At 45.1% G+C, this 24,032-nt stretch overlaps 2 long non-coding RNA genes across 3 annotated transcripts; both read left to right on the forward strand.

Annotated features, from left to right (window-relative positions):
• Nucleotides 1–16,059: 16,059 nt before the first annotated feature.
• Nucleotides 16,060–19,098, forward strand: LOC131906207 (uncharacterized). 2 transcript variants are annotated; one of them, XR_009378133.1, is made up of 4 exons: nt 16,060–16,129; nt 16,394–16,457; nt 17,230–17,481; nt 18,990–19,098. It is a non-coding gene; the product is annotated as an uncharacterized LOC131906207 (long non-coding RNA). The 2 variants fall into 2 exon arrangements; XR_009378134.1 differs by having other exon boundaries at nt 17,230–17,384.
• Nucleotides 19,099–19,782: 684 nt separating this feature from the next.
• LOC131906208 (uncharacterized) lies at nt 19,783–22,113 on the forward strand. The gene is made up of 2 exons (XR_009378135.1): nt 19,783–20,017; nt 21,869–22,113. It is a non-coding gene; the product is annotated as an uncharacterized LOC131906208 (long non-coding RNA).
• Nucleotides 22,114–24,032: the final 1,919 nt, after the last annotated feature.

Genomic DNA, 24,032 nt, shown 5'->3' on the forward strand with positions numbered 1-24,032 from the left:
TATTAAGATATTTTCTATTGATTTTACACACCAACCACAGATTTCCCTGTCCTCCCTCCTCCCATCCCCCAGTCCTCCCCCACAATCCACCCCTCATTCCCACCTCCTCCAAGGCAAGGTCTCCCATGGGGTGTCAGCCAGCCTGGTACACTCAGTTGAGGCAGGTCCAAGCCAAGAGAGCCTTTTGTTAAACAACCCTTTTTTATCACACACAGTGAAGGAGACCCCCCACCTCAACAGTAGGGGTTTCCTCTCAGATGATGGATGAGGCACAAACCATACCCAAATACCTGTTTTCACAGAGAGAGAGATCCTTTATTAAGCAGGAAGAAAAGTTAAAGTGACCACTTTCTGACTAGGCAGAAAAACAGCAGCAAATGACCTTGGAGGGGTCATTCTTTTTTTGTTGTTGTTGTTGTTTTTTTGGTTTTTTGAGACAGGGTTTCTCTGTGTAGCTTTGGAGCCTGTCCTGGATCTCGCTCTATAGACCAGGCTGGCCTCAAACTCACAGAGATCCGCCTGCCTCTGTCTCCCGAGTGCTGGGATTAAAGGCGTGCGCCACCACCTCCCACCACAAGTATCATTCTTAAGAAGAGGGAAAGGGGAGGTCTGTGTTAGAATGGGCTAGGATGTGGGGGTAAAGGAGACAGAGGAGGGAGAAGGGGAAGCGGACAAGGGAAGGAGGGCAGGGGTATTTGTCCCAGAGGGACAAAGGGCTGCCTGTGGATAGAGGAGAGACAGATGTGACACACAGGCAAATGGCAGTTTATAAAGGGAAAAGGGGAACCCTGTGTTAGGACGAGGTGTTTAATTTTAACTGGGCAGGTTAATTAGGTGAACCAAAGGGGGCTTTTGATTGCTGGACTTTGGTAGTCAGCCTCAGGAGGAGGAAGTGGCCAAATAAAGGACTAGACCTTGGTGGCTAGCTTTAGGAATGTAAGGCAGAGGGAATGGGGAGAAGGGCCAGGCCTTCCAAAGCCACATGTTCGAGTGAGCTAGCATTCCTTCACCCAAGTTTATACTAATGTGACGGCTTGGGGTGTGGGCCTTAGGGCAGCTACACCCCAGCTCTCCCTCTCTCTCTCTCTCTCTCTCTCTCTCTCTCTCTCTCTCTCTCTCTCTCTCTCTCATATCACCAGCATCTCTAAAAGTATGTTTAACATTATACACACACACACACACACACACACACACACACACACACACACACCTGTTGAGTCCTTTTAGGTGACTTGTATTACACAATTAGAGGGTTGACCATCTGGAATTAGATAACCAATCAGGGGCCTCGTTCTCGAGAAAGGCTGTTTCTTCTTTAGAAGACAGAAACACTGACACTGGGAGACGGCTCAGGCAGTGAAATGCTTGCCATGGAAGCAGGAGCAGTTTAAACTGACCTCGGGAGCCCACACTGTCATCCTATTACTTCAGAGACAGAGGCAGGTCGATCCCAGGGGTCACTGGCCATCCAGCCTAGCCATATTGGCAAGTTCCAAGCCAGAAAGAGACTCTGTCTCAAAAACAAAAACAAAAGCAAGGTAAACCTGCCTGGCAAGATGGCTGAGTGAGGAAAGGTACTTTTTACCACCAAGCCTGATGACCTGAGTTCTATCCCCAGGACCCACATGGTGGAAGGAAAAAACAGACTGCTGCGAGTTGTCCTCTCACCTCCACAAGAGCTCTGTGGCATACTCAGGTATGTACACACACACACACACACACACACACACACACACACACACACAATTTTAAAACGAACAAACCAAGGTGAAGGGCAAAAGACATTGCTCTGTGGTTAAGAAAGTACACTTCTCTTGAACCAAGGTGAGTGGAATCCTGAGGCACAACAAAAACAACCTCTGGCTTCCACGTTTGTGCGCACACACATGCACACACATACACAGTGAAGATGCTATGACTGTGAAGATTAAGTCAAGCAGCACACATATTGTGCTAGCAGCACACATATTGTGCTAACATCACACCAAGCACACAGTGGGTCCCATTAGACAGCAATGATTCTTCACCTTACCTATGAGATAGAAGATTTTCTAGCTTGTGACGCCTGGCTGATCCTGATGGAAAGTGGCAACCTCTTAATAACATGAGTGAATGTATTAGTCAGGGTTCTCTAAAGGAATAGATCTATATATAAAGAGGATTTATTAGAGTGGCTTACATACAGGCTGTGGTCCAGCTAGTCTAACAATAGCTGTCCACCAGTGGAAAGTCCAAGAATCCAGTAGTTGTCCAGTCCACCAGGCTGGATGTCTCATCTGGTCTTCAGTACATGCCAGAATCCTAAAGAAGTAGACTCAAACACCAGTGAGTGCTGGAGTGAAAGCAAGCAGGCAAAGAGCCAGGTCTTCCTTCTTCCATGCCCTTTAAATGTGTGGCCAAGATTTAAGGTGGCTCGTCCCACCTCAAAAGAGCCAGATTAAATGATTTGACTAAGAGAGATCCCTCACAGGTGTCCCCAGCCAACTGGGTTTTAGTCCCGGTGAGTCATGTTGACAAGAACAGCTGCCACTTTTCACCTTCTGCACAAGCTCTCCCTGCCCTCTCTTTTTTAGAAAACCAGATAAAGGAACACCTAATACCTGACTAGAAAGCAGGTGTGTTAGGGTTTGAATGAATGTCCCCATAGTCTCCGGCATTTGGATACCTGGTCCCCAGTTGGTCACACTATTTAGGGAGGCCTAGGAGGTGTGGCCTTGCTGCAGGAAACGTGTCCCTGGGAGCAGACTTTGAAAGCTGAAAGACTGGAACCATTTCTAGTGCACTGTGCTTTCTCTGCTTCCTGCTTGCAGCAAGTTGGATGTGAACTCTCAGAGGCTGCCGCTGCCATGTCTGCCTCTTGCTATCACAATTCCCTGCCACAATGGACTCCTATCCCTCAGGAACTATAAGCCCAAATAAATCCTTTCTTCATGTACATGAGCACAGTGAAACCACCGAACAGGACAACTCCAAGGGTAAGAAAAAAAGTTTATTGGGGGACAAATCGCCGGGCTGTCTCCAGAGTATACAGCAGCGCAAGTAAGCTTTATAAGGTCCTCAGGGCTTATGGTAGATCCCTTCGGCTGGAGAGATTTTTTTTCCTCCCATTTTGGATAGAACAGGCCGGAAGGGAGGGGGTCTGTGCCTGTGGTGATCAAGTCAGTTTATGAGTAGCAGATGTCCTTTTGCCTGTGGCAGACGGCTGTTTAGGGAGGAATGAGGAAACTGTAGTTATCTGGTAAACAAGGTCCCTGAATCACAGGGTCTTTGAGAAATGCCGGGGGCTAGGTTTCTGTTTCCTCTTGGCATCTAACCTGACTAAGGTCCAGTAGCCAATCTCAGGGAGTGACAGCTGCATCACCATCTTAGGGGCCCACTTGGTGACCTAACATTTCTGTAAGTTATCTTGGTCACAGTGTTTTTATCACAGCAATGGAAAAGCAAGCTAAACAATGCGTATCCACACATTTGCCCTACAGATACTCAAGCCAGGTCAGGGGGACACCAGTTACGTTAGCTACTTTCATGTCTGCTGTGGCAATGCTCCCGATAAAAGCGACTTAGGGGGAGGGGAGAGGGGAGGGCGGGGCTTATTAGGGCTCATTTTAGGGGTTCAGCCCATCCTGATGGGAAAGATATAGTGATATAGCATGAGGCAGCTGGCCAGGTTGTTTTCACAGTCAGGGAGGAGAGGCCACAGAGGCCTGTGCTCACTGGATTTCTCCCTTGTTTTCAGTCAGGACCACAGCTCATATGCTGATGCTGCCCACATTCAGTGTAGCCCTTCCCACCCCAGGTTACCCAATCTAGAAAACCATCACAGCCATGCCCAGAGGTGTCTCCTAAGTGATTCCAAGTCCAATCAGTTTCATGGTGAAGATTAATCATAGTCATGTCTTTGCTGAAGAAAAACGTAACTAAGCTCAACCATCCCAAAGCAGCAACAAACTTGAGTGAACTACTTTCTCATGGGGCAGATCAAATAAGACCAGTGTGACAGTATTTTCGTTGTCCACTTCTCTGTGTGTCCTAGAGAGCCTCCAATGGTGCCCTCCCTCAATGTACCTCCTCCACCTCTTCTAGTTTGGAGCGGCCCAGTCCATGCATCACGGTCTGCGCAAATAAACTCTTTAAAACGTTATCGTGTTTTGGGCACAGGGATCTTGGTTCTGTCTGGCTTGATTCTGCATGGGTTTTCTTTTTCCATCCGCTTGATACAGTCTAGGGGGTCTTGATCGGGTTTGTTTTCTCTGCCAGTTAAAGGATGAAAAGGCTGGAAAAGACGTGAAGCTCAACAGGCCACAGCCAAGAGGTCTCAAGCACTGAAAACAGAACCAGCAGTTGAGGTGTTAGTATTCTGACCCGCCCCTTAGGACCCACCCAGCATCCTCCTGATGCCATGCTATGTTCCCTTTAAGAAAAAACCCTCCCCTTTGTTCTCTCTCCTCCCTCTTCCTTCCCCACCATGAGGTATGCCCATCTTGGCTTCCCCTCTTTCCCTCCCTTTCTCTTTTTCTTCTTCTTTTCCTCTCTCTCTCTCTCTCTCTCTCTCTCTCTCTCTCTCTCTCTCTCTCTCTCTCTCTCTCTCTCCCTCCCTCCCTCTCCCTCCCTCCCCCCCTCTTTCCACATGGATGCTGTGTCTGGGGTGTGAGTGACTTTCCAAGGTGCCACACCACCCACCACCACGTCTGCACGGCACGTTTCCCTCACCCGTGGGACACCTTGGCCGGGCCAGCCAGGGCCTCCTTCGCAGTATCATTATAGAAGGAAAACGTTTATTGGGGGTGAGAAAATGTGCGTACAACAGACACACAGAGAAAAAGACCCTCTACCAAGCAGAGGGGGACTTAGAAAGCCGGAAATGGAGTCTCTCCTCAGGGGCTTGGGGTTTCTAAATCCCTCGAGAGTCCTCCCCTGCTTTTGGTTGGTTGGTCAGCAGCGGTCATGTGACCGACTTGTGCTGATCTAGCCTTGAACTTGTGGAGCCAGTCCCTCAGCAAGACTGCTGATGGGGAATAACGGCTGCCAGACTTTTGTCTGAAGTCACGAGGCTGAAGAAGAAGCCATCTTGGGAATTCACCACCTCTAGCCATGGCCGTCTCCCTGCCTCCGGGGAGCCTGACTCCTGTTCTCTCACACTGAATCCCTCTTCCAGCAGGAGAAGGAAGAGATTTCCATATTCCAAAGGAAACCCTTTGAGCTCAGCACCTCAAGTGCTTGATGACACAGAATACTTCCCACCTTCATTTCTATCCAATAAAATTGTCCTTTGCAGGGTGCTGTACTAAGTTAACTGTTTTAGTTTCACAGAGTAAGGACTTGAGTTTCAGTTCTCAGGAAAATCTAATGTGCAAGAGAAGCAGTTCATGAAATGGCACCAGCAAAGGCTGCCGGGGAAGCTGAGAGGCAGGGTGTCCGGGAGGGAAGGCTAGAGCAGGGTCGGAAGATAGAGGCCTGGAGCACAGATTTAACCTCCTCTTCTGTTCTGGAGTAACAACTAATCAAAAACACACTGAGCGTCCATTTTCTTGTGATTATTATTCACTCAGCCATGAGGCTGTCTTCCAGGATGATCTTGAATGGCGATATTGTACAAGTCCTGTTGGGGGAGAAACTGGTTGCTATCAACTTTGACCACAACAGATGTAAAATAATGGCCTCCGATATTCTTTGGGAAAGTCTTGAGTTTCTTTTCCTGGAAACTAGAAAAAGACATCTTTTTTTATTGCTGTGCTTCTCTTTGCTCAGGGATTGTGCGGTTTCCACTCAGCCTGGTCTAAAGAGAAAAGCTTTCTCCTGGGCGACTATTAGCAATGCAAAGGGAAGGGGGGTGTCGGGAGCTACAGAAAGGAATGCTATGGTGGTGAGTGCTGTAGGTTTGCCTTTGTGCCTGCTTCCTAGGGTGAACTCATTCAAACCCTGGCTCTTGAAAAGATTAGGAGGAAGATACCGGGATTAATAAGGAATCTTAAAGCTGCTCGAATTCAATAACTCAAGAAGGATTTTAAAAGAGAAAAAAATTAAATATGAAAAAAGATGGAACGGTTCTCTTAAACAAATAAACTACTTTATTAAGGATCTGCCTTAATAAAACGGTTGACAGTTTCCCCTCCTCTCCTCGGCTCTGGCACCAGCAACAAAGAAGAGGCCAGGTTTGCACAGCTGTTGCCTTAAGAAATGAATAACAAAAGACTGAAACTTTAACCCAAACTTGGAGGGGAGGAGAGAGACAGAAAAACCACTCATACTAAGGAAGTAAAGAAAGTGTCAGGAATCTTTGCAGAGTCAGGAAAACGGGTTTTCCAAAGGGCCGGCTTCTGTGCTTGCAAAGGGAATCGGGCTTTGGAAGTGGCCGTCTGAACAGAGGCTGGAGGAAGGGAGAAACCCGAGGCCGGGACTTGGGGGGCAGAGGCGGAGTTCTGAAGCTGGAGAGCTCTTTGGTTCTTGCTTTGGATGCCTGGGGTCAAGTGAAGGATACCTTAAAGGGCTGGCCTGCTGCTCTCTGACTTCTGGGGTCCGCCTTAGAATGGATCTTCCCGTGGCGGGAAGAGTGGGCTCTGGGAAGGCTGGAGAGAGAAGGCGTTCTTCCTTTGCAAATGGTTTTCCAGGCTTAAAAAAAAAATAGTAATGGCTAGTCTCTTCAAAAAGGAAGGAGAGAGGAAGTGAAGAGAGGAGAGAAGAAGGGGAGGGAAGGTGGGGGTAATGAGTGTTTTAAACATGAAGTCTCTTGGGAAATACACAAGAGCTACTTCACGGTATTCATTATTTATAAACCAAAAGACATCAAGGCATCCAGACAATAGACGCTAAGAGAACAAAGAAGTAGAACATTAAATCAGAAGTAAGGAAGAAGATGGAGGGAAGCTCAGCGGAGCAAACTCTCGTGGGCGTAGAGCTGGACAACGTGCCCTTCCTTCAGTGCTGGCAGCCGTCCCCTGTGGCCGTCCACCAGGGGCATGCAGAACCGAAATGCAGTTTCATTGGTTCACATCTTTTTTTTTTTTTTTTTTTTTTTTTTTTTTTCCCCATCTGCCCTTGAGCTGCAATAAGAAGTGTGGCAGTTCCAGGCAGTCCCAGTCGCATTAATTCAACAAATGTCCTTGGGATACCTCCTAGGTACTGGTTCCTTCTGAAAGGTCTCAGAATCTAAAGGGAAAGAGAAATAGAAACAGACGATCTTGCTGCAATACAATAGATTCTGGTAGCATTTCTTTCCATAGGTACTGGGGGGGGGGGGGGCAGTTATAAGGCTAGAAAAAGAAACTGCTGATAGGAGAGGAGAAAGGTACCAGCCAGCCCTACTTCATGGAAGAGTCACATTTGGTGGGATTTAATGGGGAAGAACAATTTTCCACAGAAAAGGAGTTCCAAAAGAAACCATGCACAAAAAAGAACAGGAAGACAGAGCACAGTGTGTCCAGGAAACCAATACCATCCAGGGGTTAGTGAGAAGAATAATTTAGGAGGGACTGGGAAATGGCTCAGTGGGTGTCATGTACACATGCTGGTCCAAGTTCAGCACCTCAGAACATACATGAAAGCTGAGTATTGAGGCTGGAGAGATAGGTCAGCAGTTAAGAGCACTTGCTGTTCTCCCATAGGACTCAGGTTCACTTCCCAGCACCCACATGGTGGGTCACGAACATCTGTATCTTTAGTTCCAGGGAATCCAAGGTTCTCCTCTGGCCCGTCAGGTACTATGTGCAAGTTGTGCCCAAATGTGCACTCAGGCACATACACTAAAAATCAATTTAAAAGTTCAGTGTTGTGGCTTGCTGCTATACTAAAGTAAGGCAGAGAGCAGAGGCAAGAGTCCCTGGAAGTTGACAGGCTGCCCTATGGCTTATCCAACATCAGACACGGTCTCAAATGAGGCAGAAGGTAGGAGGGATGCGGCACAATGCACACTGGAGCGCACACAGGAACATACACACATACACAGTTCCCTCTCTCTGAAATACAAAAGACATCGAAGGCACTGAAAGTCTCCAGCAGTGACATCTCATTGGAGATCGAAGACAACTGAATGATGTAATGTGGAAAATAAATTAAAGCTGAAATTAGAAGGAAGCTGTCATAATCAGAGTACAGGGGCCCCAGACATTTCAGTCAGTACAGCATTAGGGTTGAAGTCCCTGTTCAGACACATCCTACACTCTTAAGCATCTAACTTTAACTTCTGAAAAAAGCTAAGCTCCTATCAGAGGATGCTAGAATTAATGAGATATGTATATCATTGTAAGGGAGAAACCAAGGAACCCTCAAAAGCATGCAGAATAATGTTGACCGGCTGGCTATTTGGACATCGCTTAGCTCAGTTGAGTTGGGGGGAGGGGGTGGAATAGGCCTGGACTAAGCCCGGAGCAATGAGGGAGTGAGGTTTAGGTTTAGGAAATAATTGAAAATGAAGATGAGAAAGACGAGTGTGAGAGCATCAAGCGGCTGAGTTTGAGCAAGTGCTTAGCAAAGAAAAGGCCCTCAGCTGGCAAGAGACATCAATCAGACTGATGAGTAAGGGGCTCACATCCTTCCATGCTGCTTCAAAACAGCCGCACGGAGTCAGAGCAACCAAGTGTTTAGAGCTTGCATGGTAAGTCAAAGGAAAAACTAAATTAAAAATAAGTGAATTCTGCCACGAACCCCAGAGAGACTCTGGAGAAACAAAGTGCCTATGAAAGGGGTGTTCAAGCAGGTAAGAACACAGGACTGTTGGTTGAAAACCTGGTGTAAGAAGAAACAAAACTCTAAATCCATTCCCCAAGTTCCTTTGGCTAGGCCTGCCCCCTCCACCCCCACCACCAGCCGGACAGAAGACTAGAAGCTTCTTTTTGAAGAAACCAAAATAGAAGAATCTGGAGCTAGGCATGACGGTGCATGACTGAGGGCCCACACAGGACTCAGAAAGATGCTGAGCAAGTTCCAGGCCAGCGGCGGCTACCCTGTCTCAGAAACAAAACAGAAAACTGGAGTGCCTGGAACCAGGTGTGTTCCATAAAGAAAACTGGGATTCAGAGTGAAATCTCCCATCTGAAAAGCAACATGAATGAATGCCTTTTTCTCATTTGTTCCCCAAATGAGGGATGCCTAGAGTATAAACATCAAACAAGAGACAAGAGAACCATCTTCAAGGAAACTGACCACAGAGAGAAAACACAGAACAATCGTCTTAGACTGAAGTTAGCAGAGCCTCTTCATTGAAAGACTAGAGTTTGGGGCTGGGAGGTAGCTCGGTAGAGTGTTTGCCTGGCTTTCACATAATCCTGGTTCCAATCCCAGGCTTTGAATATCCAGGTGTAGGAGTGTTTGCTTAACTTATAATTACAGTGTCTGGAAGGTGGAGACAGGAGGGTCCTGAGCTCAAGCTCACGGGGAGTTTAGGGCCAGCCTGGACCATGTAACTCAAGGTCATATGGAGTTTGGGGCCAGCCTGAACTACGTGAGATGTCTCAGAACAAACAAACAAAAATGGTAGAAGGTGAAAATGTCCACCAAATTTTCAAACAGTAAAGTTAAAGATGTCTAAAGGGAAATAAAAGTATTAAAAAGTTAAAAAAAAATACAGAAATAAGCTGAGAAGTAAATATCTACAAGAAAATTCAGTGTTCAAGTAGCAGAACATTCCAGGATGAGAGAATTGAGACAATGGATAAAAAGAAATTATTGAGGAAAGTTACTGGAATTGAAAGAGATTAATTTTAGACTGAAGGAGTCTGAATGGGGAGTACTGTCTTAGTTAGGGTTTTATTGCTGTGAAGAGACACCATGACCATGACAACTCTTATAAGAAAAGCATTTAATTGAGGGTAGCTCACTTACAATTTCAGAGGTTCAGTCCAGTATCATCACAGTGGGAACATGGCAGCATGCAGGCAGACATGGTGCTGGGGCTTAGAGTCTTCACTGACAGTCACACTGAGGGAAGCTTGAGCAAAGACTTCAAAGCCCACCCCCACAGTGACACACTTCCTCCAACAAGGCCACACCTCCTAATAGTGCCACTCCCTTTGGGGGCCATTTTCCTTCAAACCACCACAAGTACCAACAAATTATATCATATTTACACACATCAAGGCTTATTACAGGAAAACACCTTAAGACTTCGCAACATTCAAAAATACTAAATGCATACAACGTATTTGAAACTGAAAGTGTAAAATCTGATGTGAAGCTTCACCAACGTATTTGAAACTGAAAGTGTAAAATCTGATGTGAAGCTTCACCGCTTCCATTCTGAATGCCTGTTCTAACTGTATAAAGTCCACCAAGTTGTTAAACTTTGGGTTTGGTTCATTCAGGTGTGTGATGCTTTTATTTATTCACAAGTTTGTTTGTTTTTTAATAATGAAATTTATAAAATTGTTTTTAAAAAACACTAAATGTTTACACAGAGAAAAGGCAAATCACACTGTCAGTTATCCTGAATGAAAGTATTCACTGCTCAACAACAGGTCAAGAATTCCCAAAGACAATAATTTTCCATTTAGAATTCCATTCAAATTATCAGTCAGCTACAATTTGAGATGGATGAGCAAGTCTCCCAAGTTTCTTCTTTTAGAAGCTTTCTCAGGAAGCTACAGGAGCATGTGGTTTCCAAAGCAACTGTAGCCCCATCCCAGGTAAGTATTAGAAATGCAAATTAGGGGACATAACATCAGGCTATTGAAGCGGAATCCCTAATCAGGAGGCCTTACTGTCTACATCTTCAGCAGCCTTGCTGGTTCAAGTTAAAGTCTGAGGGATTTTACCAGTGACTGTGATTTTTCTCCTCTGAGAGTGAACCATAGACCATGGAGGAGGAAGACATAAGCCAATATAACCCAATGGCTCAATTTGGGACAGAAGCTACATGGATATTCCAAATTACCACTAATAATGTATCATCCTAACTGCTCTAAACACTTACCATTAGTCAGTGTTTAAATCTTCCCAATGCCCTTAAAGACAGGCCTCCTAATTTCTCCATTTTTTAAAACATGTTTTGGTAACTTATCAAGTTCACTTTTTTCTTTTTATTTGTATTCATTTATTTAGTGTGCACACAGGTACGTGTGTAATATGGACACTCACTTGACACACTTGTGGAGATCAGAGGACACTTTACAGGAGCTGGCTCTCTCCTTCCATCAGATGGTTCCCGGGAGATACTTGGGTGTAGCTAGAGTTTTCCTGCCTGGCCCACAGTCAGGACAAATCTCTCTCACCTGCCAGTCCCACAGCCACTCAAACCCAACCAAGTAAACACAGAGACTTATATTGGTTACAAACTGTATGGCCGTGGCAGGCTTCTTGCTAACTGCTCTTACAGCTTAAATTAATCCATTTCCATTAATCTATACTTGCCACATGGCTCGTGGCTTACCGGCATCTTCACATGCTGTTTGTCATCGTGGCGGCTGGCAGTGTCTCTCCCACCCAGCTTCCTGTTCTCTCAATTCTCCTCTCTGTTAGTCCCGCCTATACTTCCTGCCTGGCCACTGGCCAATCAGTGATTTATTTATTGACCAATCAGCAACACATTTGACATACAGACCATCCCACAGCACTTGGGTCATCAGGTTTGGTGGAACAAGAGATCTAGGCTAATTTAGAGTCTGTTCAAACACAGCACATTCCAAGTAAAACAGTCAAAATAAACTTAGTTCAGGCTGGGGAGATGGCTCAGTGGGTAAAGCCCTTGCACACCTGAGCTCCCAGCCTCAGAACCTTGGGTTAAAGGGAGGCATGGAAATGTTCATCTGTAATTCCAGTGCCTCTGTGGAGAGATGGGAGGTGGAGACTGGAGAGCACCCAGAAGCTAACCAGCCAGTCAGCCACCACATGAGGCAACAAACGATGAGATACTGTCTTCAACAAAGCGAGAGATGGAGACCGCCATCCAAGGCTGTCTTCTGACCTGATTGTGGAATTAAAATGAGAGTAAACTAGATTATTAAAGGAAGGAAAAGTGACAAGATTAACTCATAAACATTTATATTTGGCTAATTGAAATGTCTCTCTTACCCAACTTGTCAGGGGGTTCTTGTCACAAAGGAGAACAGTGGCTTTTGTCTGGAAGGTTATTTCCCTCCTATTGGTAGTTTTTGAGGAACCAGATCTTTGTTGTCCCCTGGCTTAAGAGGAGTGCTCCTACAGGACATGATGTCTGAAGTGCAGGGTGATGTGTCCTCAGCTCTTTCAGTACCCTCCTCACCCTCCCTCCTCACACTCCTCACCCTCCCTCCTCTCCCTCCTCACCCTCCTCACCCTCCCTCCTCACCCTCCTCTAATCCAGACAGTTTAGCGAAGTCCACTATGGTCCCAAAGGACCACTAATATGGCAGAACCAGAGCTCGGAAATGACAAACTCTTGGCTGGGTTTGAGTCATCGTCTAGATGTAAACAACAAATTCAGACACACTGCCTGCTGTCATCGGCTGAGGTCATTCTGTGTGGTCAGTGGACCTAGTCCCTGCTCTGTAGTGGCTCCACTGTCATATTTATGTTCCTAGCCCCAGCTGTGTGGCTCCGGCTTCCTTATGCTGTAATGTGGCCTTATTCTAACTAAACGCAAGCTTGTTTTCCCCTTCTGGGTTGTGTGGAAGGAAAATCACACAGCAGCACAGTGGTAGAGGACACTGCAGAGAGGCCCTAGTCCTGCTTCCTGATACTTTGCCTTCATTTTCTCCGAGGCAGGAAACAGAACTTTCAGCCTCAGGTCAGAGCTGAGATCTGGGCAGCCCTCCCTCTGGGACCTTTAGGAGGTACAACCTGCAACATCTCCATGCACTTCTGGCAGGAGGGTGGCAAGAGAAAGGGTTATTTGGACGCTAAGAAGAGGAAGACTGAGGCAAAACAAATCCAGTGACCAGAATTGTTTGAGAGACGGGCACATTTTCCTGTGCCTTCAGATGTCTACAGCATGTGAAGTCCGGTTGACATAACCAACATGACACCATGAACATATTGGCTTTGGCAATTTTCTAAGGCTTGGTTAGCTACCTAAATCACAAATTGAAATACCAGGAACAGTGAGCAGGGTTCAAAGCAGGAAGATGGTCAGTATGAATCAACTACGGGAGACCATCAATGTAAATATACACACCTTAGGTCATCCATGCTGCCATCATTACTAGAAGATTTTGTGTTAGTGTAACGACTGTTAGAAAGAGTCTCCTTATGGAAATTAGTGGAATACAAGATGTCTTATGTAATGAACAAAATGTGAAATCAGCCAGGCCTGGAATCGGTACCCTGAAGGAAACCAAGCACCTGAGTTTGACCTTCAGAAAAGCAAGCACCTGATTTGACCTTTAATGTACTTGAGTCTGATCACTGAGTCAGGAGGAGTGAAACTTAAGGGATTGACCTTGTCCACAATTGACTGATATTATATCGACTACCCCAAGAAGAATAGGTTCTCCAAGTGGATATTGAGTTAGAATTTCCGTTCTGAGAAAGTTATACTTTTCCCATTCCAAACAAGGAGAACAATTTTAGGTCTCTCTCAATTTAATCTCAGAGATCTTTTAATTTAAGACTTGACACCAACCCTGACACATTTCCCCCTCCAGACGTTCTAAGGAGTGACCTCATTGTCCCCAGGCTTTTCTTAGTGATCCGAAGTCTAGTCTGAAGATCAAGAGATGGATATTAATGTCTTGCTGAAAGGTCCTTTTCTGTAGGAGAAGTTCTCTTCACTTCTGGCATCAGATATGTGAATTTTTCCCATATCAAGCAATAATCCAATTCTCTGCAGATACCTACTGGTGTCACACAATTTAACTCAATTCTGACACTATCCACCTGGTGACAGCATCAGATCTCATATGACCCCACCACTGCATGCATCTACCAAAAAATCTAAGTTCTTGCCTGTGTTTCAGCCAACTGGCTGTGAATCAGAGATTCCCTCCTTGGCTAGAGATGCTCAGAGCATGTAGGGAAGTACTTTATACACTAGTCCTGGCTTACCATAAAAAGGCCCAACTCAGGGGCAGGAAAACAGAAAAGATGTACAGGGCTAGATGAAGGGCAAAGGACACAGAGCTGCCAAGTCAGATCCAGGAATGCCTCTCTCTGAGCAGAAGCTCTGAGATTCCAGAGTGCAAGCCATTCTGTAATGGAGCCTCTTACCAAACAGAAGCTCTCTAAGCCCTGCCCTTGGGCCACTTGTGAAAGCCTCATTACACAGGTGGAGTTGATTAAATCATTAATCACTAGTGATTAATTCAACACCCCCCAGCCCTTCTTCTCCCCATTTGGTAGGGGGTTGAGGGGGGCTGAAAGTTCCAGCCCTTTAATCAGTAACTGGTTCCCATGGCAACCATCATGAGGTTACCCAGGCATCCCCAGCCATCAGTCCTCTCTGTCATATGAAAAGATCCATCACTTTAGAGAGTCTATGTTTTTAGGATCTGTGTGCCACTAAGCAGGGGCAAAGACTGTATTTGCGGCAATTATTACAAATTACAATATCACACTATTCAAATCAGGAGGAAATATGTCTGAAATATGTAGGTGTGCTTTGCAGTGGGGAAGAGGTGATGACAAATGAGATTTTATGTTGAATCTGCAAGTTGAATTTTATTTTCTAATATAGGCTAATGAAATCATCTTACATTCAGGAAACACCTAACTATGAGCCAGGCATAGTGTGGGGAAGGCACTGATGTCTCCACAGTGAAATATTATTATCTGATTTCAATAAGGGGAGACAGACAATAATACCACATGCCAAGTGTGCTGCCTATGCAGGCAGGTGTAGATCTGAAAACTTTTCTGGAGAATTTTCATTCACATCGGTACTAAAATCATCCAGCAGGGGAATGACATTTCCAGGCCTGTTAGAGGATGTAGGAAGTCCAAAGTGAAGAGACTGGGTGGACCAGCATTGGATGCACAGTATAGTCAGATACTATACAAATGTGGATACCTTCCTGAAGGGAGTGGCCTGTACAAGGTGAGCCACTCTATCATACAGTCCTGCAGATTTCAAAGTGGTATCCTAGGAAATTTCAGTGCTGTGGTTTGAATGTGTCCCCCAAAACTTTATGTTTCCAAAACTTTGCCTTTGGTTACTTTATTGGCTTTCTAAAAGGGGAGGAGACTCAAGCTAGGGAACTGGGTCTGCCTCTGTATGTGATTTCTTCTGCCCTGATACAATGCATCCAGGAAGCCCTCAATTGCTAGTGTCATGATTCTCAGCTTCCAGAGCCACGGACTAAATAAAACTCTATTCTTTATACATTACCAAGTATTTTGTTAAGACAACAGAAAACAGACCAAGCCACATGGTCAAGACCCTGACTATTACTCACCTTTCTCACCTCATTCTATCTTACATGTTTTCAGTTTTCCTCTCTTTTCTACTTATAGCTTGAAAGCAGGACCCAGTTGTATGTTTTAAGTTTTAAAATCATTTATACAAGCCACCAAGAATCAGTCATAGAAGGTCTTCAATGAGGGAAGGTTAATGACCCTGTTTATGTTTTAGAAAGTTGACTCTGGCTGGAAAGTAAGATGAGGAGTAAGGGAAGGAGACACAGAACAGAGTAGGGATTTGCCGAACTTATAAAAGGGCCTATTTTAAAGAGTCTAAGTCAAGATGGTGAGAGTGGGAGTGTGGACAGAGAGGGAGAGGAAGACAGTTGTGGTTTGGATGAGAATGGCCCCCATTGGCTCATATGTTTGAACGCTTGATCCCTAATTAGTGGAACTGTTTGGGAAGGGTTAGGAGGTGTGGCCTTGTTGGAGAAAATGTGTCACTGGGGGGTGGGCTTTGAGGTTTCAAAGGTTTCAGCTCTCTCTCTCTGTCTCTGTCTCTGTGTCTCTGTCTCTCTCTCTCTCTCTGTCTCTCTCTCTCTCTCTCTCTCTCTCTCTCTCTCTCTCTCTCTCTGCCTGCAACTTGCAGATCAGATGTGAGCTCTCAGCTACTGCTCCTGAGCTGGACTGCCTATCTGCTACCACACTCCCTTTGAGGATCATCAACTAACTCCCGGAGACTATAGGCAAACGCCCAATTAAATGTCTTTTAAGTTGTCTTGGTCATGGTGTTCTATCACAATAGAACAGTAACTAAGACAACAGTCAAGAGGCACATAGAGCTTTGACTTGCCGCCAGTCTACAAGTGCAGCAGTTTCTGACAATTGAGTAAAGTAGGCTGGAAACCAATACATATTTACTCTTCCACTGGGGGCCTTCAGTAGTTAAGAATAGCTGCTTCCCTTCAACCATGGTTACCATGGTTACTATGAAGAGATAAGACAGGACTTTTTGTAACACTCCCAAGCTTCTAGGGTGTGGAAGCTCCTAGTTTGTTGACTAATGAGATCTTGTAGATTGTGTTAAATTTAGTAACTTGACCATGACTTTATCATTTCCAGAAGACTGGTATATTGTCTTTTCTCTTTGTAGTCTCATTATCCTCAGGAAGCTGAGGAAGGAGGAATCTGAGTTCAAGATTTGCTTGGGCTACTGGGTAAGTTTAAAGTGAGCCAGGGAAATTTAGTGAGACTGTTTCAAAATAAAAAGTAAAAAAAAAAAATAAAAAAATAAAAAAAATGGGGTGGGGTGGGCTAGGGTAGGGTAGAAGGAATGAGGATAGAGCTCCATTGAGGAATGTTGGTCTGGCATGAGCCCCTAGGTTCAAATTCTAGTAGACATAAAAATAAGAAACTTGGGAAAGTGAATTTAGTAGAAAATGAATTGAATGAGCCACAGATACTAGCATTATTCTTCCATTACATCATTTTTATTCTATTCTGTGTGACACATGCTTTGCTAAGACGCTCTCTTATACTACACTGTCATAAGAGGACAGAGCTGACTCCTGACTCCATCATGATCTAGGACATGGTGGTGAGATGCCCAGCCTTTATGCCATGGACTCCATCATTTGCAAAATACCTCTGCACAAAAGAAGTCTCATGACTGTTAGGTATCAAGGAGGCAAAAGAATGTGATCTGCATGTGACCTGAGCCTAGTATTCCAACTGTATTCTTAGACAAGGAGACTACTGTCTGATAACTAATTGTGCACTTCATTTTCTCTATATTTGTATCTATTTTATTGGTGCGGGGGGAGCTGTGCCATATTTCAAGTGCTGAAGTCAAAGGACAACCTGCCAAAATCAGTTCTAGGGACCTAACTCAGGTCACTGGCCTGGCAGCAAGCACTTCTACCCACAGAGCCATCTCACGGGCTTTGTACACTTAGCATTCTGGTAACTCTTATGATCATTGCTTTGAAGATGACTAGAGAGTTACAGGAGAGCACAGGACAGGAGACTTCACCTGGATCCTGCTGCATGAAGCAGTGAGTTTTGACCTGTGAGCTGACAGACAAGCTCCTGCCTCTGTAAACAAATGGAGCAGAGAGATGGAAGCAGAAGCCAGTGGGAAGCAGGTGCGCAGACCCTGTACAGCTGCACAAAGGCCACTGTGCCCGGAGGGCAGAAATGGCTAGATGGATTAGGCAAGGATTACCACGTAAGGATTTACAGGTATGTTGAGGATTGGGTTTTGCCCCGAGGCTACACTGCTGAGAGAACTTAACAGGAAGCAAATAGTCAGTTACATTTTTTAAATTGTGTTTACTTCAGTACATTAATTATACATAATAACGGAGTTCACGGTCATTTTCATAATGTATACAATGTAGTTTGATCATATTCACCCCCTTTACTCTCTCTCAACCCCCTTCTACTCCCGCTGACCCTTTCTTGCCGACACCCCACCCCACCCCACCCCACCCCACCCCACCCCACCCCACCCCACCCCACCTCACCCCACCCCTGCTTTCATGTCATTTTATTTTGCTTATTTTGTTTCTACTGTGACCCAGTGAGTTTCCTTAGAGCTTACAGGAGTGTGGGCACCTCATGAGTGGCTACACCACTAAAGGAAATGTCTCCCCTCCCCCAGCTGCCTACAGATCCTCAGGATGGGGTGAATTCCTCCCCATCCATGGCAGAGTATTGACAGTCCCAATCTTGTCCATGTCTCAAGCAGTTAGTCATAGGTGCTATGAGTTCAAGACTAACGGGATGGGGGAATGGGTCATCTTTAATTCCACTCTCGGGGCACAGAGACAGGCAGATCTCTGTGAGCGTGTGGTCAGACTGGTCTATATTCCAGGCCAGGAAAGGCCACACAGTGAGACCCTGCCTTAAAAAAAAAAAAAAAAAAAAAAAAAAAAAAAAAAAAAAAAAAAAAGAGATGTAAGTTAACATAGGATCACATTGAATCTTAGTAAAAAAATAAATTGGAATAAGACAGAGATGGATTAAGAGGAACCATGTGAACCACATTAATAGATTTACCAGAACTTCATACACTCTCAATTGCAGATCCTCATACCAACGATTTAAATCAAGAGAGAAATCTAACTGGAACAGGTTACGTTTACTGCTTTACGGGGACATCCTAGGCAGCAGGATTTAGCTTGATGCTCCAGGTTCCAGGCCTGTGCCTGGTGTGACCCAGACCACAAGACCAATATCTTTCCTGCACTGCAGCCATGTTAACTGGTTCTCTGCATAGGCTTTCCCTGAAGTCTGCTTCCTTCAGCCTCATAGCACCAGCCCCTAGACACTCCAACCTTCCTCACACACTGGCTGGGCCTCTAAGGCAGCAGAGACTCTCTGCTTTGCCTCTCACTCCTCGTTTCTTCTTTGTTTGTTTTGTTTTGTTTCAGTTTTTTGTTTTTTGAGACAGAGTTTGTCTGGGTACCTGGCTGTCCTGGAATTTGCTCTGTAGACCAGGATGGCCTCGGACTCAGAGATCCACCTGCCTCTGCTTCCCAAGTGCTGGGATTAAAAGTGTATGCCATCACTGCCGGTTTGTTTATTTTAATAAACTACAGTACTTCCTACTGTATCCCAACTGTATTCTGACTTATCCAGTACTTCCTACTGTATCCCAACTGTATTCTGACTTATTCAGTACTTCCTACTGTATTCCAACTGTAATCTAACTTTGGTCTCTTCCCCACCAACTATTTTCATTTCAGAAATTGATTCATTCCCTGGATTCAGCTTGAAAGCTAGAGTTTTCACCTGGCTCCTCCTCTCCATGCTCCAAAAATGCCTCTAAGCTGAGGCTGCTGAAATAGAACAAGGTTTTGGGGGTTTTTTTGGTTTTTTTTTTTTTGTTTTTTGTTTTTTGTTTTTTTTTTTAGGGGGAGAGTACACAGGATGTGTGTGTATGTGTGTCTCTCTGTCTCTGTCTCTTCTATGTGTCCATGAGTGCAGACATCTGCTGAGTCCAGAAGAGGGTGTGGGAAATGCTGTGGATATTGCTCTGTATAAATAAAATGCTGATTGGCCAGTAGCCAGGTAGGAAGTATAGGCGGGACATGCAGAGAAGAGAATTCTGGGAACAAGAAGGCTGAGTCAGCAGACGCCAGCCTGCCGTCCAGGGAACAGCATGTAAAGGCAACATGCGGCGACATATAGGTTAACAGAAATGGGCTGAGTATAAGTGTAAGAGCTAGACAATGGTAGGCCTGAGCTAATGGCCAAGCAGTTTAAATAATATAAGCGTCTGTATGTTTATTTTATAAGTGGGCTATGGGACTTTTGGGGCTTGGCAGGACCTGGAGAGAAAAACTCTAGCTACAGGGAAACCCTGGAGCTGGAGTTACAGGTGGCTGTGAGCTGCCTGATATGGGTGCTGAAAACTCTGGACTCAGATCCTCTGAAAGAGCAGTATGTGTTCTTCACCACTTTTCTCTTTCTGTCCCCCTCCCCCCATCTCTGTCTTTAAGATTCTTTTTTTTTTTTTCCTCTTCACTCCTCAGGAAGTGCCATCTCAATGCTCCTCAAGTTTCGTCGCACACTAGCATGGAAAGTTAAGACTGCGTGCCATGGCACCCAGTATTGTCGACTTTGCAAGTACAAAGGGGGAAGAATTAACCCATTCAGATGTGTTCAGTTTTCACCAACTGCAAGAACTGAGCCCGAGCCTGAGGACCAGCTTGACTAGATGGAGAAACACCTAGATTTGTAACCCCCACCTCCGGGTATATCTCCATAGACAGTAAGTCACGTGAGATCTGCTGGGTAGGTGAGTTCCCACCTGCAACCCAGCACTTGGGAAACAGAGACAAGACCACTACAAGTTTGAAGCCAGCTTGGTGTCCTCTCTGGAGTGAGTTCTATGCCATCTGGGTTATATATTGAGACCCTGTTTGAAAAACAAGGGTTTGGTAAGATGGTTCAGGGAGTAAAAGTATTGCCACCAAGCCTGATTATGGTTCTATTTTATTTGTACTGAAATGTGATTTTAATTGTATGTTAATAAAGTTGCCCGGGGGTCAGAGCTATTAGAGCCATAGCAAAAGCTGGGCGATGGTGGTGCACGCCTTTAATCCCAGCACTTGGTAGGCAGAGCTAGGTAGATCTCTGTGTGGTCAAGGATACAGCCAGCATTGGAGACATATGCCTTTAATCTCAATACCATAGAAGACCTGGAGGGCTGTACAACAGACAGTGACAGGCAGTCATGTGGTTGGTTTTACAACCAATGAGAAGGCAGAACAGAAAGTCTATATAAAGACAAACAGACAGGAAGTAGCTCTCTTTCGGAGAGGTCTCTTGGCTTAAGAGACTAGCTGTAGCAGGCGGGTAAGGCTCTTAGCTCTGATCTCTTGGCTTTCTTCTTTGCATTGGTTCTGTGTTTCTTATTTAATAAGACGGTTGGTTACATCTACACCTGATAACCTCAGTTTGAGCCACAGAACACACATGGTGAAAGGTGAGAAGCACTTCCCACAAGTTGTTCTCTGCCCTCCACATGCTCACACACATACATACACATGGATGAAGTGTGAACCTAATTAATCTTAACAATAAAAACCCAGAGTCAGATATCCAAGGTGAAAGCTTGAAAGATCAGAGAAGCAGAGCAGCCACAGTCACTTCTTACCTCTACGAATCCTCAGACGGAATGAGAGGATCCTGTCTCCACCCACCTTATATTCCTGTCTCCACCTCCCAAGTGCTGGGATAAAAGGAGTGCTCTGTTTCTTGTTTAGACTGATTCAATCTCATGTAGCCCAGGGTGGCCTTGAACTCCTGCTCTTCCTGCTTCCTCCTCCCAAGTGCTGGGTTTAAAGGTGTGTGCCACCACTGCCTGGCCTCTATGGTTAACTACTGGCTGGATCCACCCTCTGATCTCCAGGCAAGCTTTATTTGTCAGAACACAAACAAAATATACACACACAAATAAATATATAAATAAATATAAAACAAGTTTATATTTTTAAAAATCATGAAGGATCAGTCCTAACAAATGATTTAATCCACTAATGGATTCAAAGTCTGAAAAAAAAAAAAAAACACCAGGAAGTGGTGGAACAGTGGGAGGTGGGGGCTTATGGAGAAAGCAGGTCCCTGGGGGCGTGTCTATGTCAGCCATGTCTTGTCCTGGCCACTTCCTGCTAATGCTCCACTCTGCTCTCTCTCCTCCATGATGTGGAGAGACTGGAGAGACTAAACCTTCTGAAATGAGGAGCTCATAGATTCTCTGCTTTAAGCCGTTCCCCTCAAGTATTAATCAAAACAACATAGAGGAACTCCACAGAGCGCTGCACTCCCACCAAGAAAGAGAGGACGCGGGAGGGTGAAGGGGCCGCTGCAGTCACCTGCATCAGGTGTGCTTTGGATTCAGTCTCAGTATTCAGACCCTACCCCCTTCTTTATATAGAGTTCTGAGTATACAGGTAAACTTTAAATTAAAATATGAAATATAATACTAGCAGGAGTCAGCCAATAATTCTTCCCTTTCACATGCATGTTCTTTCCTCCCAGAAGAAAACAACTAAGAAAAGATTCCCTGAATTGATCAGATGCATTTCCATTTCTTTTCTTCCCTTCTTTGCTTTTCTAGTCCAGGCAAGAAGGGCCCTCCCACGGAAATCAACAAGTATCTCATTGCCTAAGAAGAAATCTGAAAAGCATTCATAGGCTTCAAGATAATATCTTTTGAAATCTTCCTTGGCACTTCTTTCCAAAGTACCTTTTTTCTAAAAATAGAATTCTCAGAGTGACCAGAGCAAATGAAGATTGGGTGGGGGAAGAAAATCTTTCTGCCAAGTTGTGAGATGGATGTGAATTAAAGTCACTGAAATGTGAGCCTGTGTTATTGTGATCTGAAGTGCTAACGTGTGCCCTTCGCCTAAAACATGCAAACTATTTTCAAAACAAGCACCATGGGATACTTGGCAGTCATATTATTACGGCTGTCCTAGGGAGAGAACTTGTCAAATGGAAACTTCGGGACTGTACTGAAATACAAACACTTTCTAAACACAGCTCAAAATTAGCCATATTTTGAGGCTGGAGTGCCGGCTCAGCAGTTAAGAGCCCTGGCTGTCCTTCCAGAGGGTCCACATGGCGGCCCACAACCATCTGTAACTCTATTTCCTGGGGACCCTACTCCATCGTCTGGCCTCTGGGTGTCTTAGTTAGGGTTTCTATTTGCTGTGAAGAGACTCCATGACCACAGCAACTTTTATAAAGGAAAACATTTCATTGAGGCGGCAGCTTACAGTTCAGAGGTTCAGTCATTATCATTATGGCAGGGATACAGAGGCAGACATTGTGCTGGCTACATCTTGATCAGAAGTCAACAGGAAATAGACTGTGACACTGGGTGTAGCTTGAGCATAGGAGACCTCAAAGCCCGCCCTACAGTGGCATGCTTCCTCCACCAAGGTCACACCTACTCCAACAAGGCCACACCTCCCAATAGTGCCACTCCCTTTGGGGACCATTTTCTTTCAAACCACCACAGTGGGCACCAGGCACACTGTGACATACGTGCAGGCAAAGCATACATATTAAATAAAATAAATCCTAAAATGAAAAATTAGACTTTTTTTTTTTCCTTTTCAAGACATGTTCTCACTATATAGGCCACCTGTGTCTGCCTCTACCTCCTGAGTGCTGGGATTAAAATTGTGGTCACTATGCCTGACCCTTTAGCAGTAGTTTTCTATTGTATTCCAGTAAGGACCCTATAATATTCTCTTTCTTTTACCTTTTTTTTTTTTTTTTTTTAGATATAGCCTCACTATGTAGCCTCTGGCTGTCCTGGAATTCACTTTGTAGACCAGGCCTAGAACTCAGAGATCTATCTGCCTCTGCTTCCTGAGTGCTGGGATTAAAGGCCTGTACCACCACATCTGGCTCATATGATCCTTTAAATTACAAGAAACAGGAAGATAACAATGATAATGACCTTGTACAAGAGTGAGCAGAGACTCTAGGTGTTTACGTTTTGCAGACTTTCTTGGGTTTTGGAGTCCAGGCCTCGGTCATTTGCCTACTTCAGCGTTTAGTTCTCTGCACTCAGGTCCAGGGTTTTGTCTGGCCTCTTCTCTGGTGAACTCCTGCAGCATGGTTTCATAAGCTGCAGATGAGTTGAATTTCAAAGAGTCCCCGACGCCAGAACTGCCCCTTAGAAATTCCAGCTCCCTGACCCACCAGTGGAGAAATAAGCAAGGCCTCATGAGAGGCGAGTGGGAGCTTCCCCAGCGACAAGGCCCCTTGGGAATTATGGAAGAACAATAGCATTTCTGCCCAATAGACACACGAGCACCCTGCAAGCCAGGGGCCCGGAGCCTTGGCTTTCCATACCACAATAGGCCGGGAGGGAACCTTTTGTTCCTCCCAAATAAGTCCGAGAGGGCCTCTTACCTAACACACGCCCTCCATTCAGTTCCGTTTGTCTTTGTTTTCTCATTCCCTTTGATTTTTTTAAATAGAGACTTTAGCCTATGATTCTCATACCTTCTCAAATTGAGCTCAGTGATTAGGGTTTTTTCTTTCGTTCTTTTTCTTTCTTTCTTTCTTTCTTTCTTTCTTTCTTTCTTTCTTTCTTTCTTTCTTTCTTTCTTTCTTTCTTTCTTTCTTTTTTTTTTAAGTCACCGAGTTATTTCTGGACATCTGGTAAGTCCGTCCGTCCCTCCCCCCTCCTCTGTCCTGTTTCCCCGCTACCCGCCTCCCCCACTCTATGGGTACAAGCAGAGGTATTCAGAGGGCAATCGTTA

This window comes from Peromyscus eremicus, chromosome 3, assembly GCF_949786415.1.
Source record: "Peromyscus eremicus chromosome 3, PerEre_H2_v1, whole genome shotgun sequence".
Lineage (NCBI taxonomy): Eukaryota > Metazoa > Chordata > Mammalia > Rodentia > Cricetidae > Peromyscus > Peromyscus eremicus.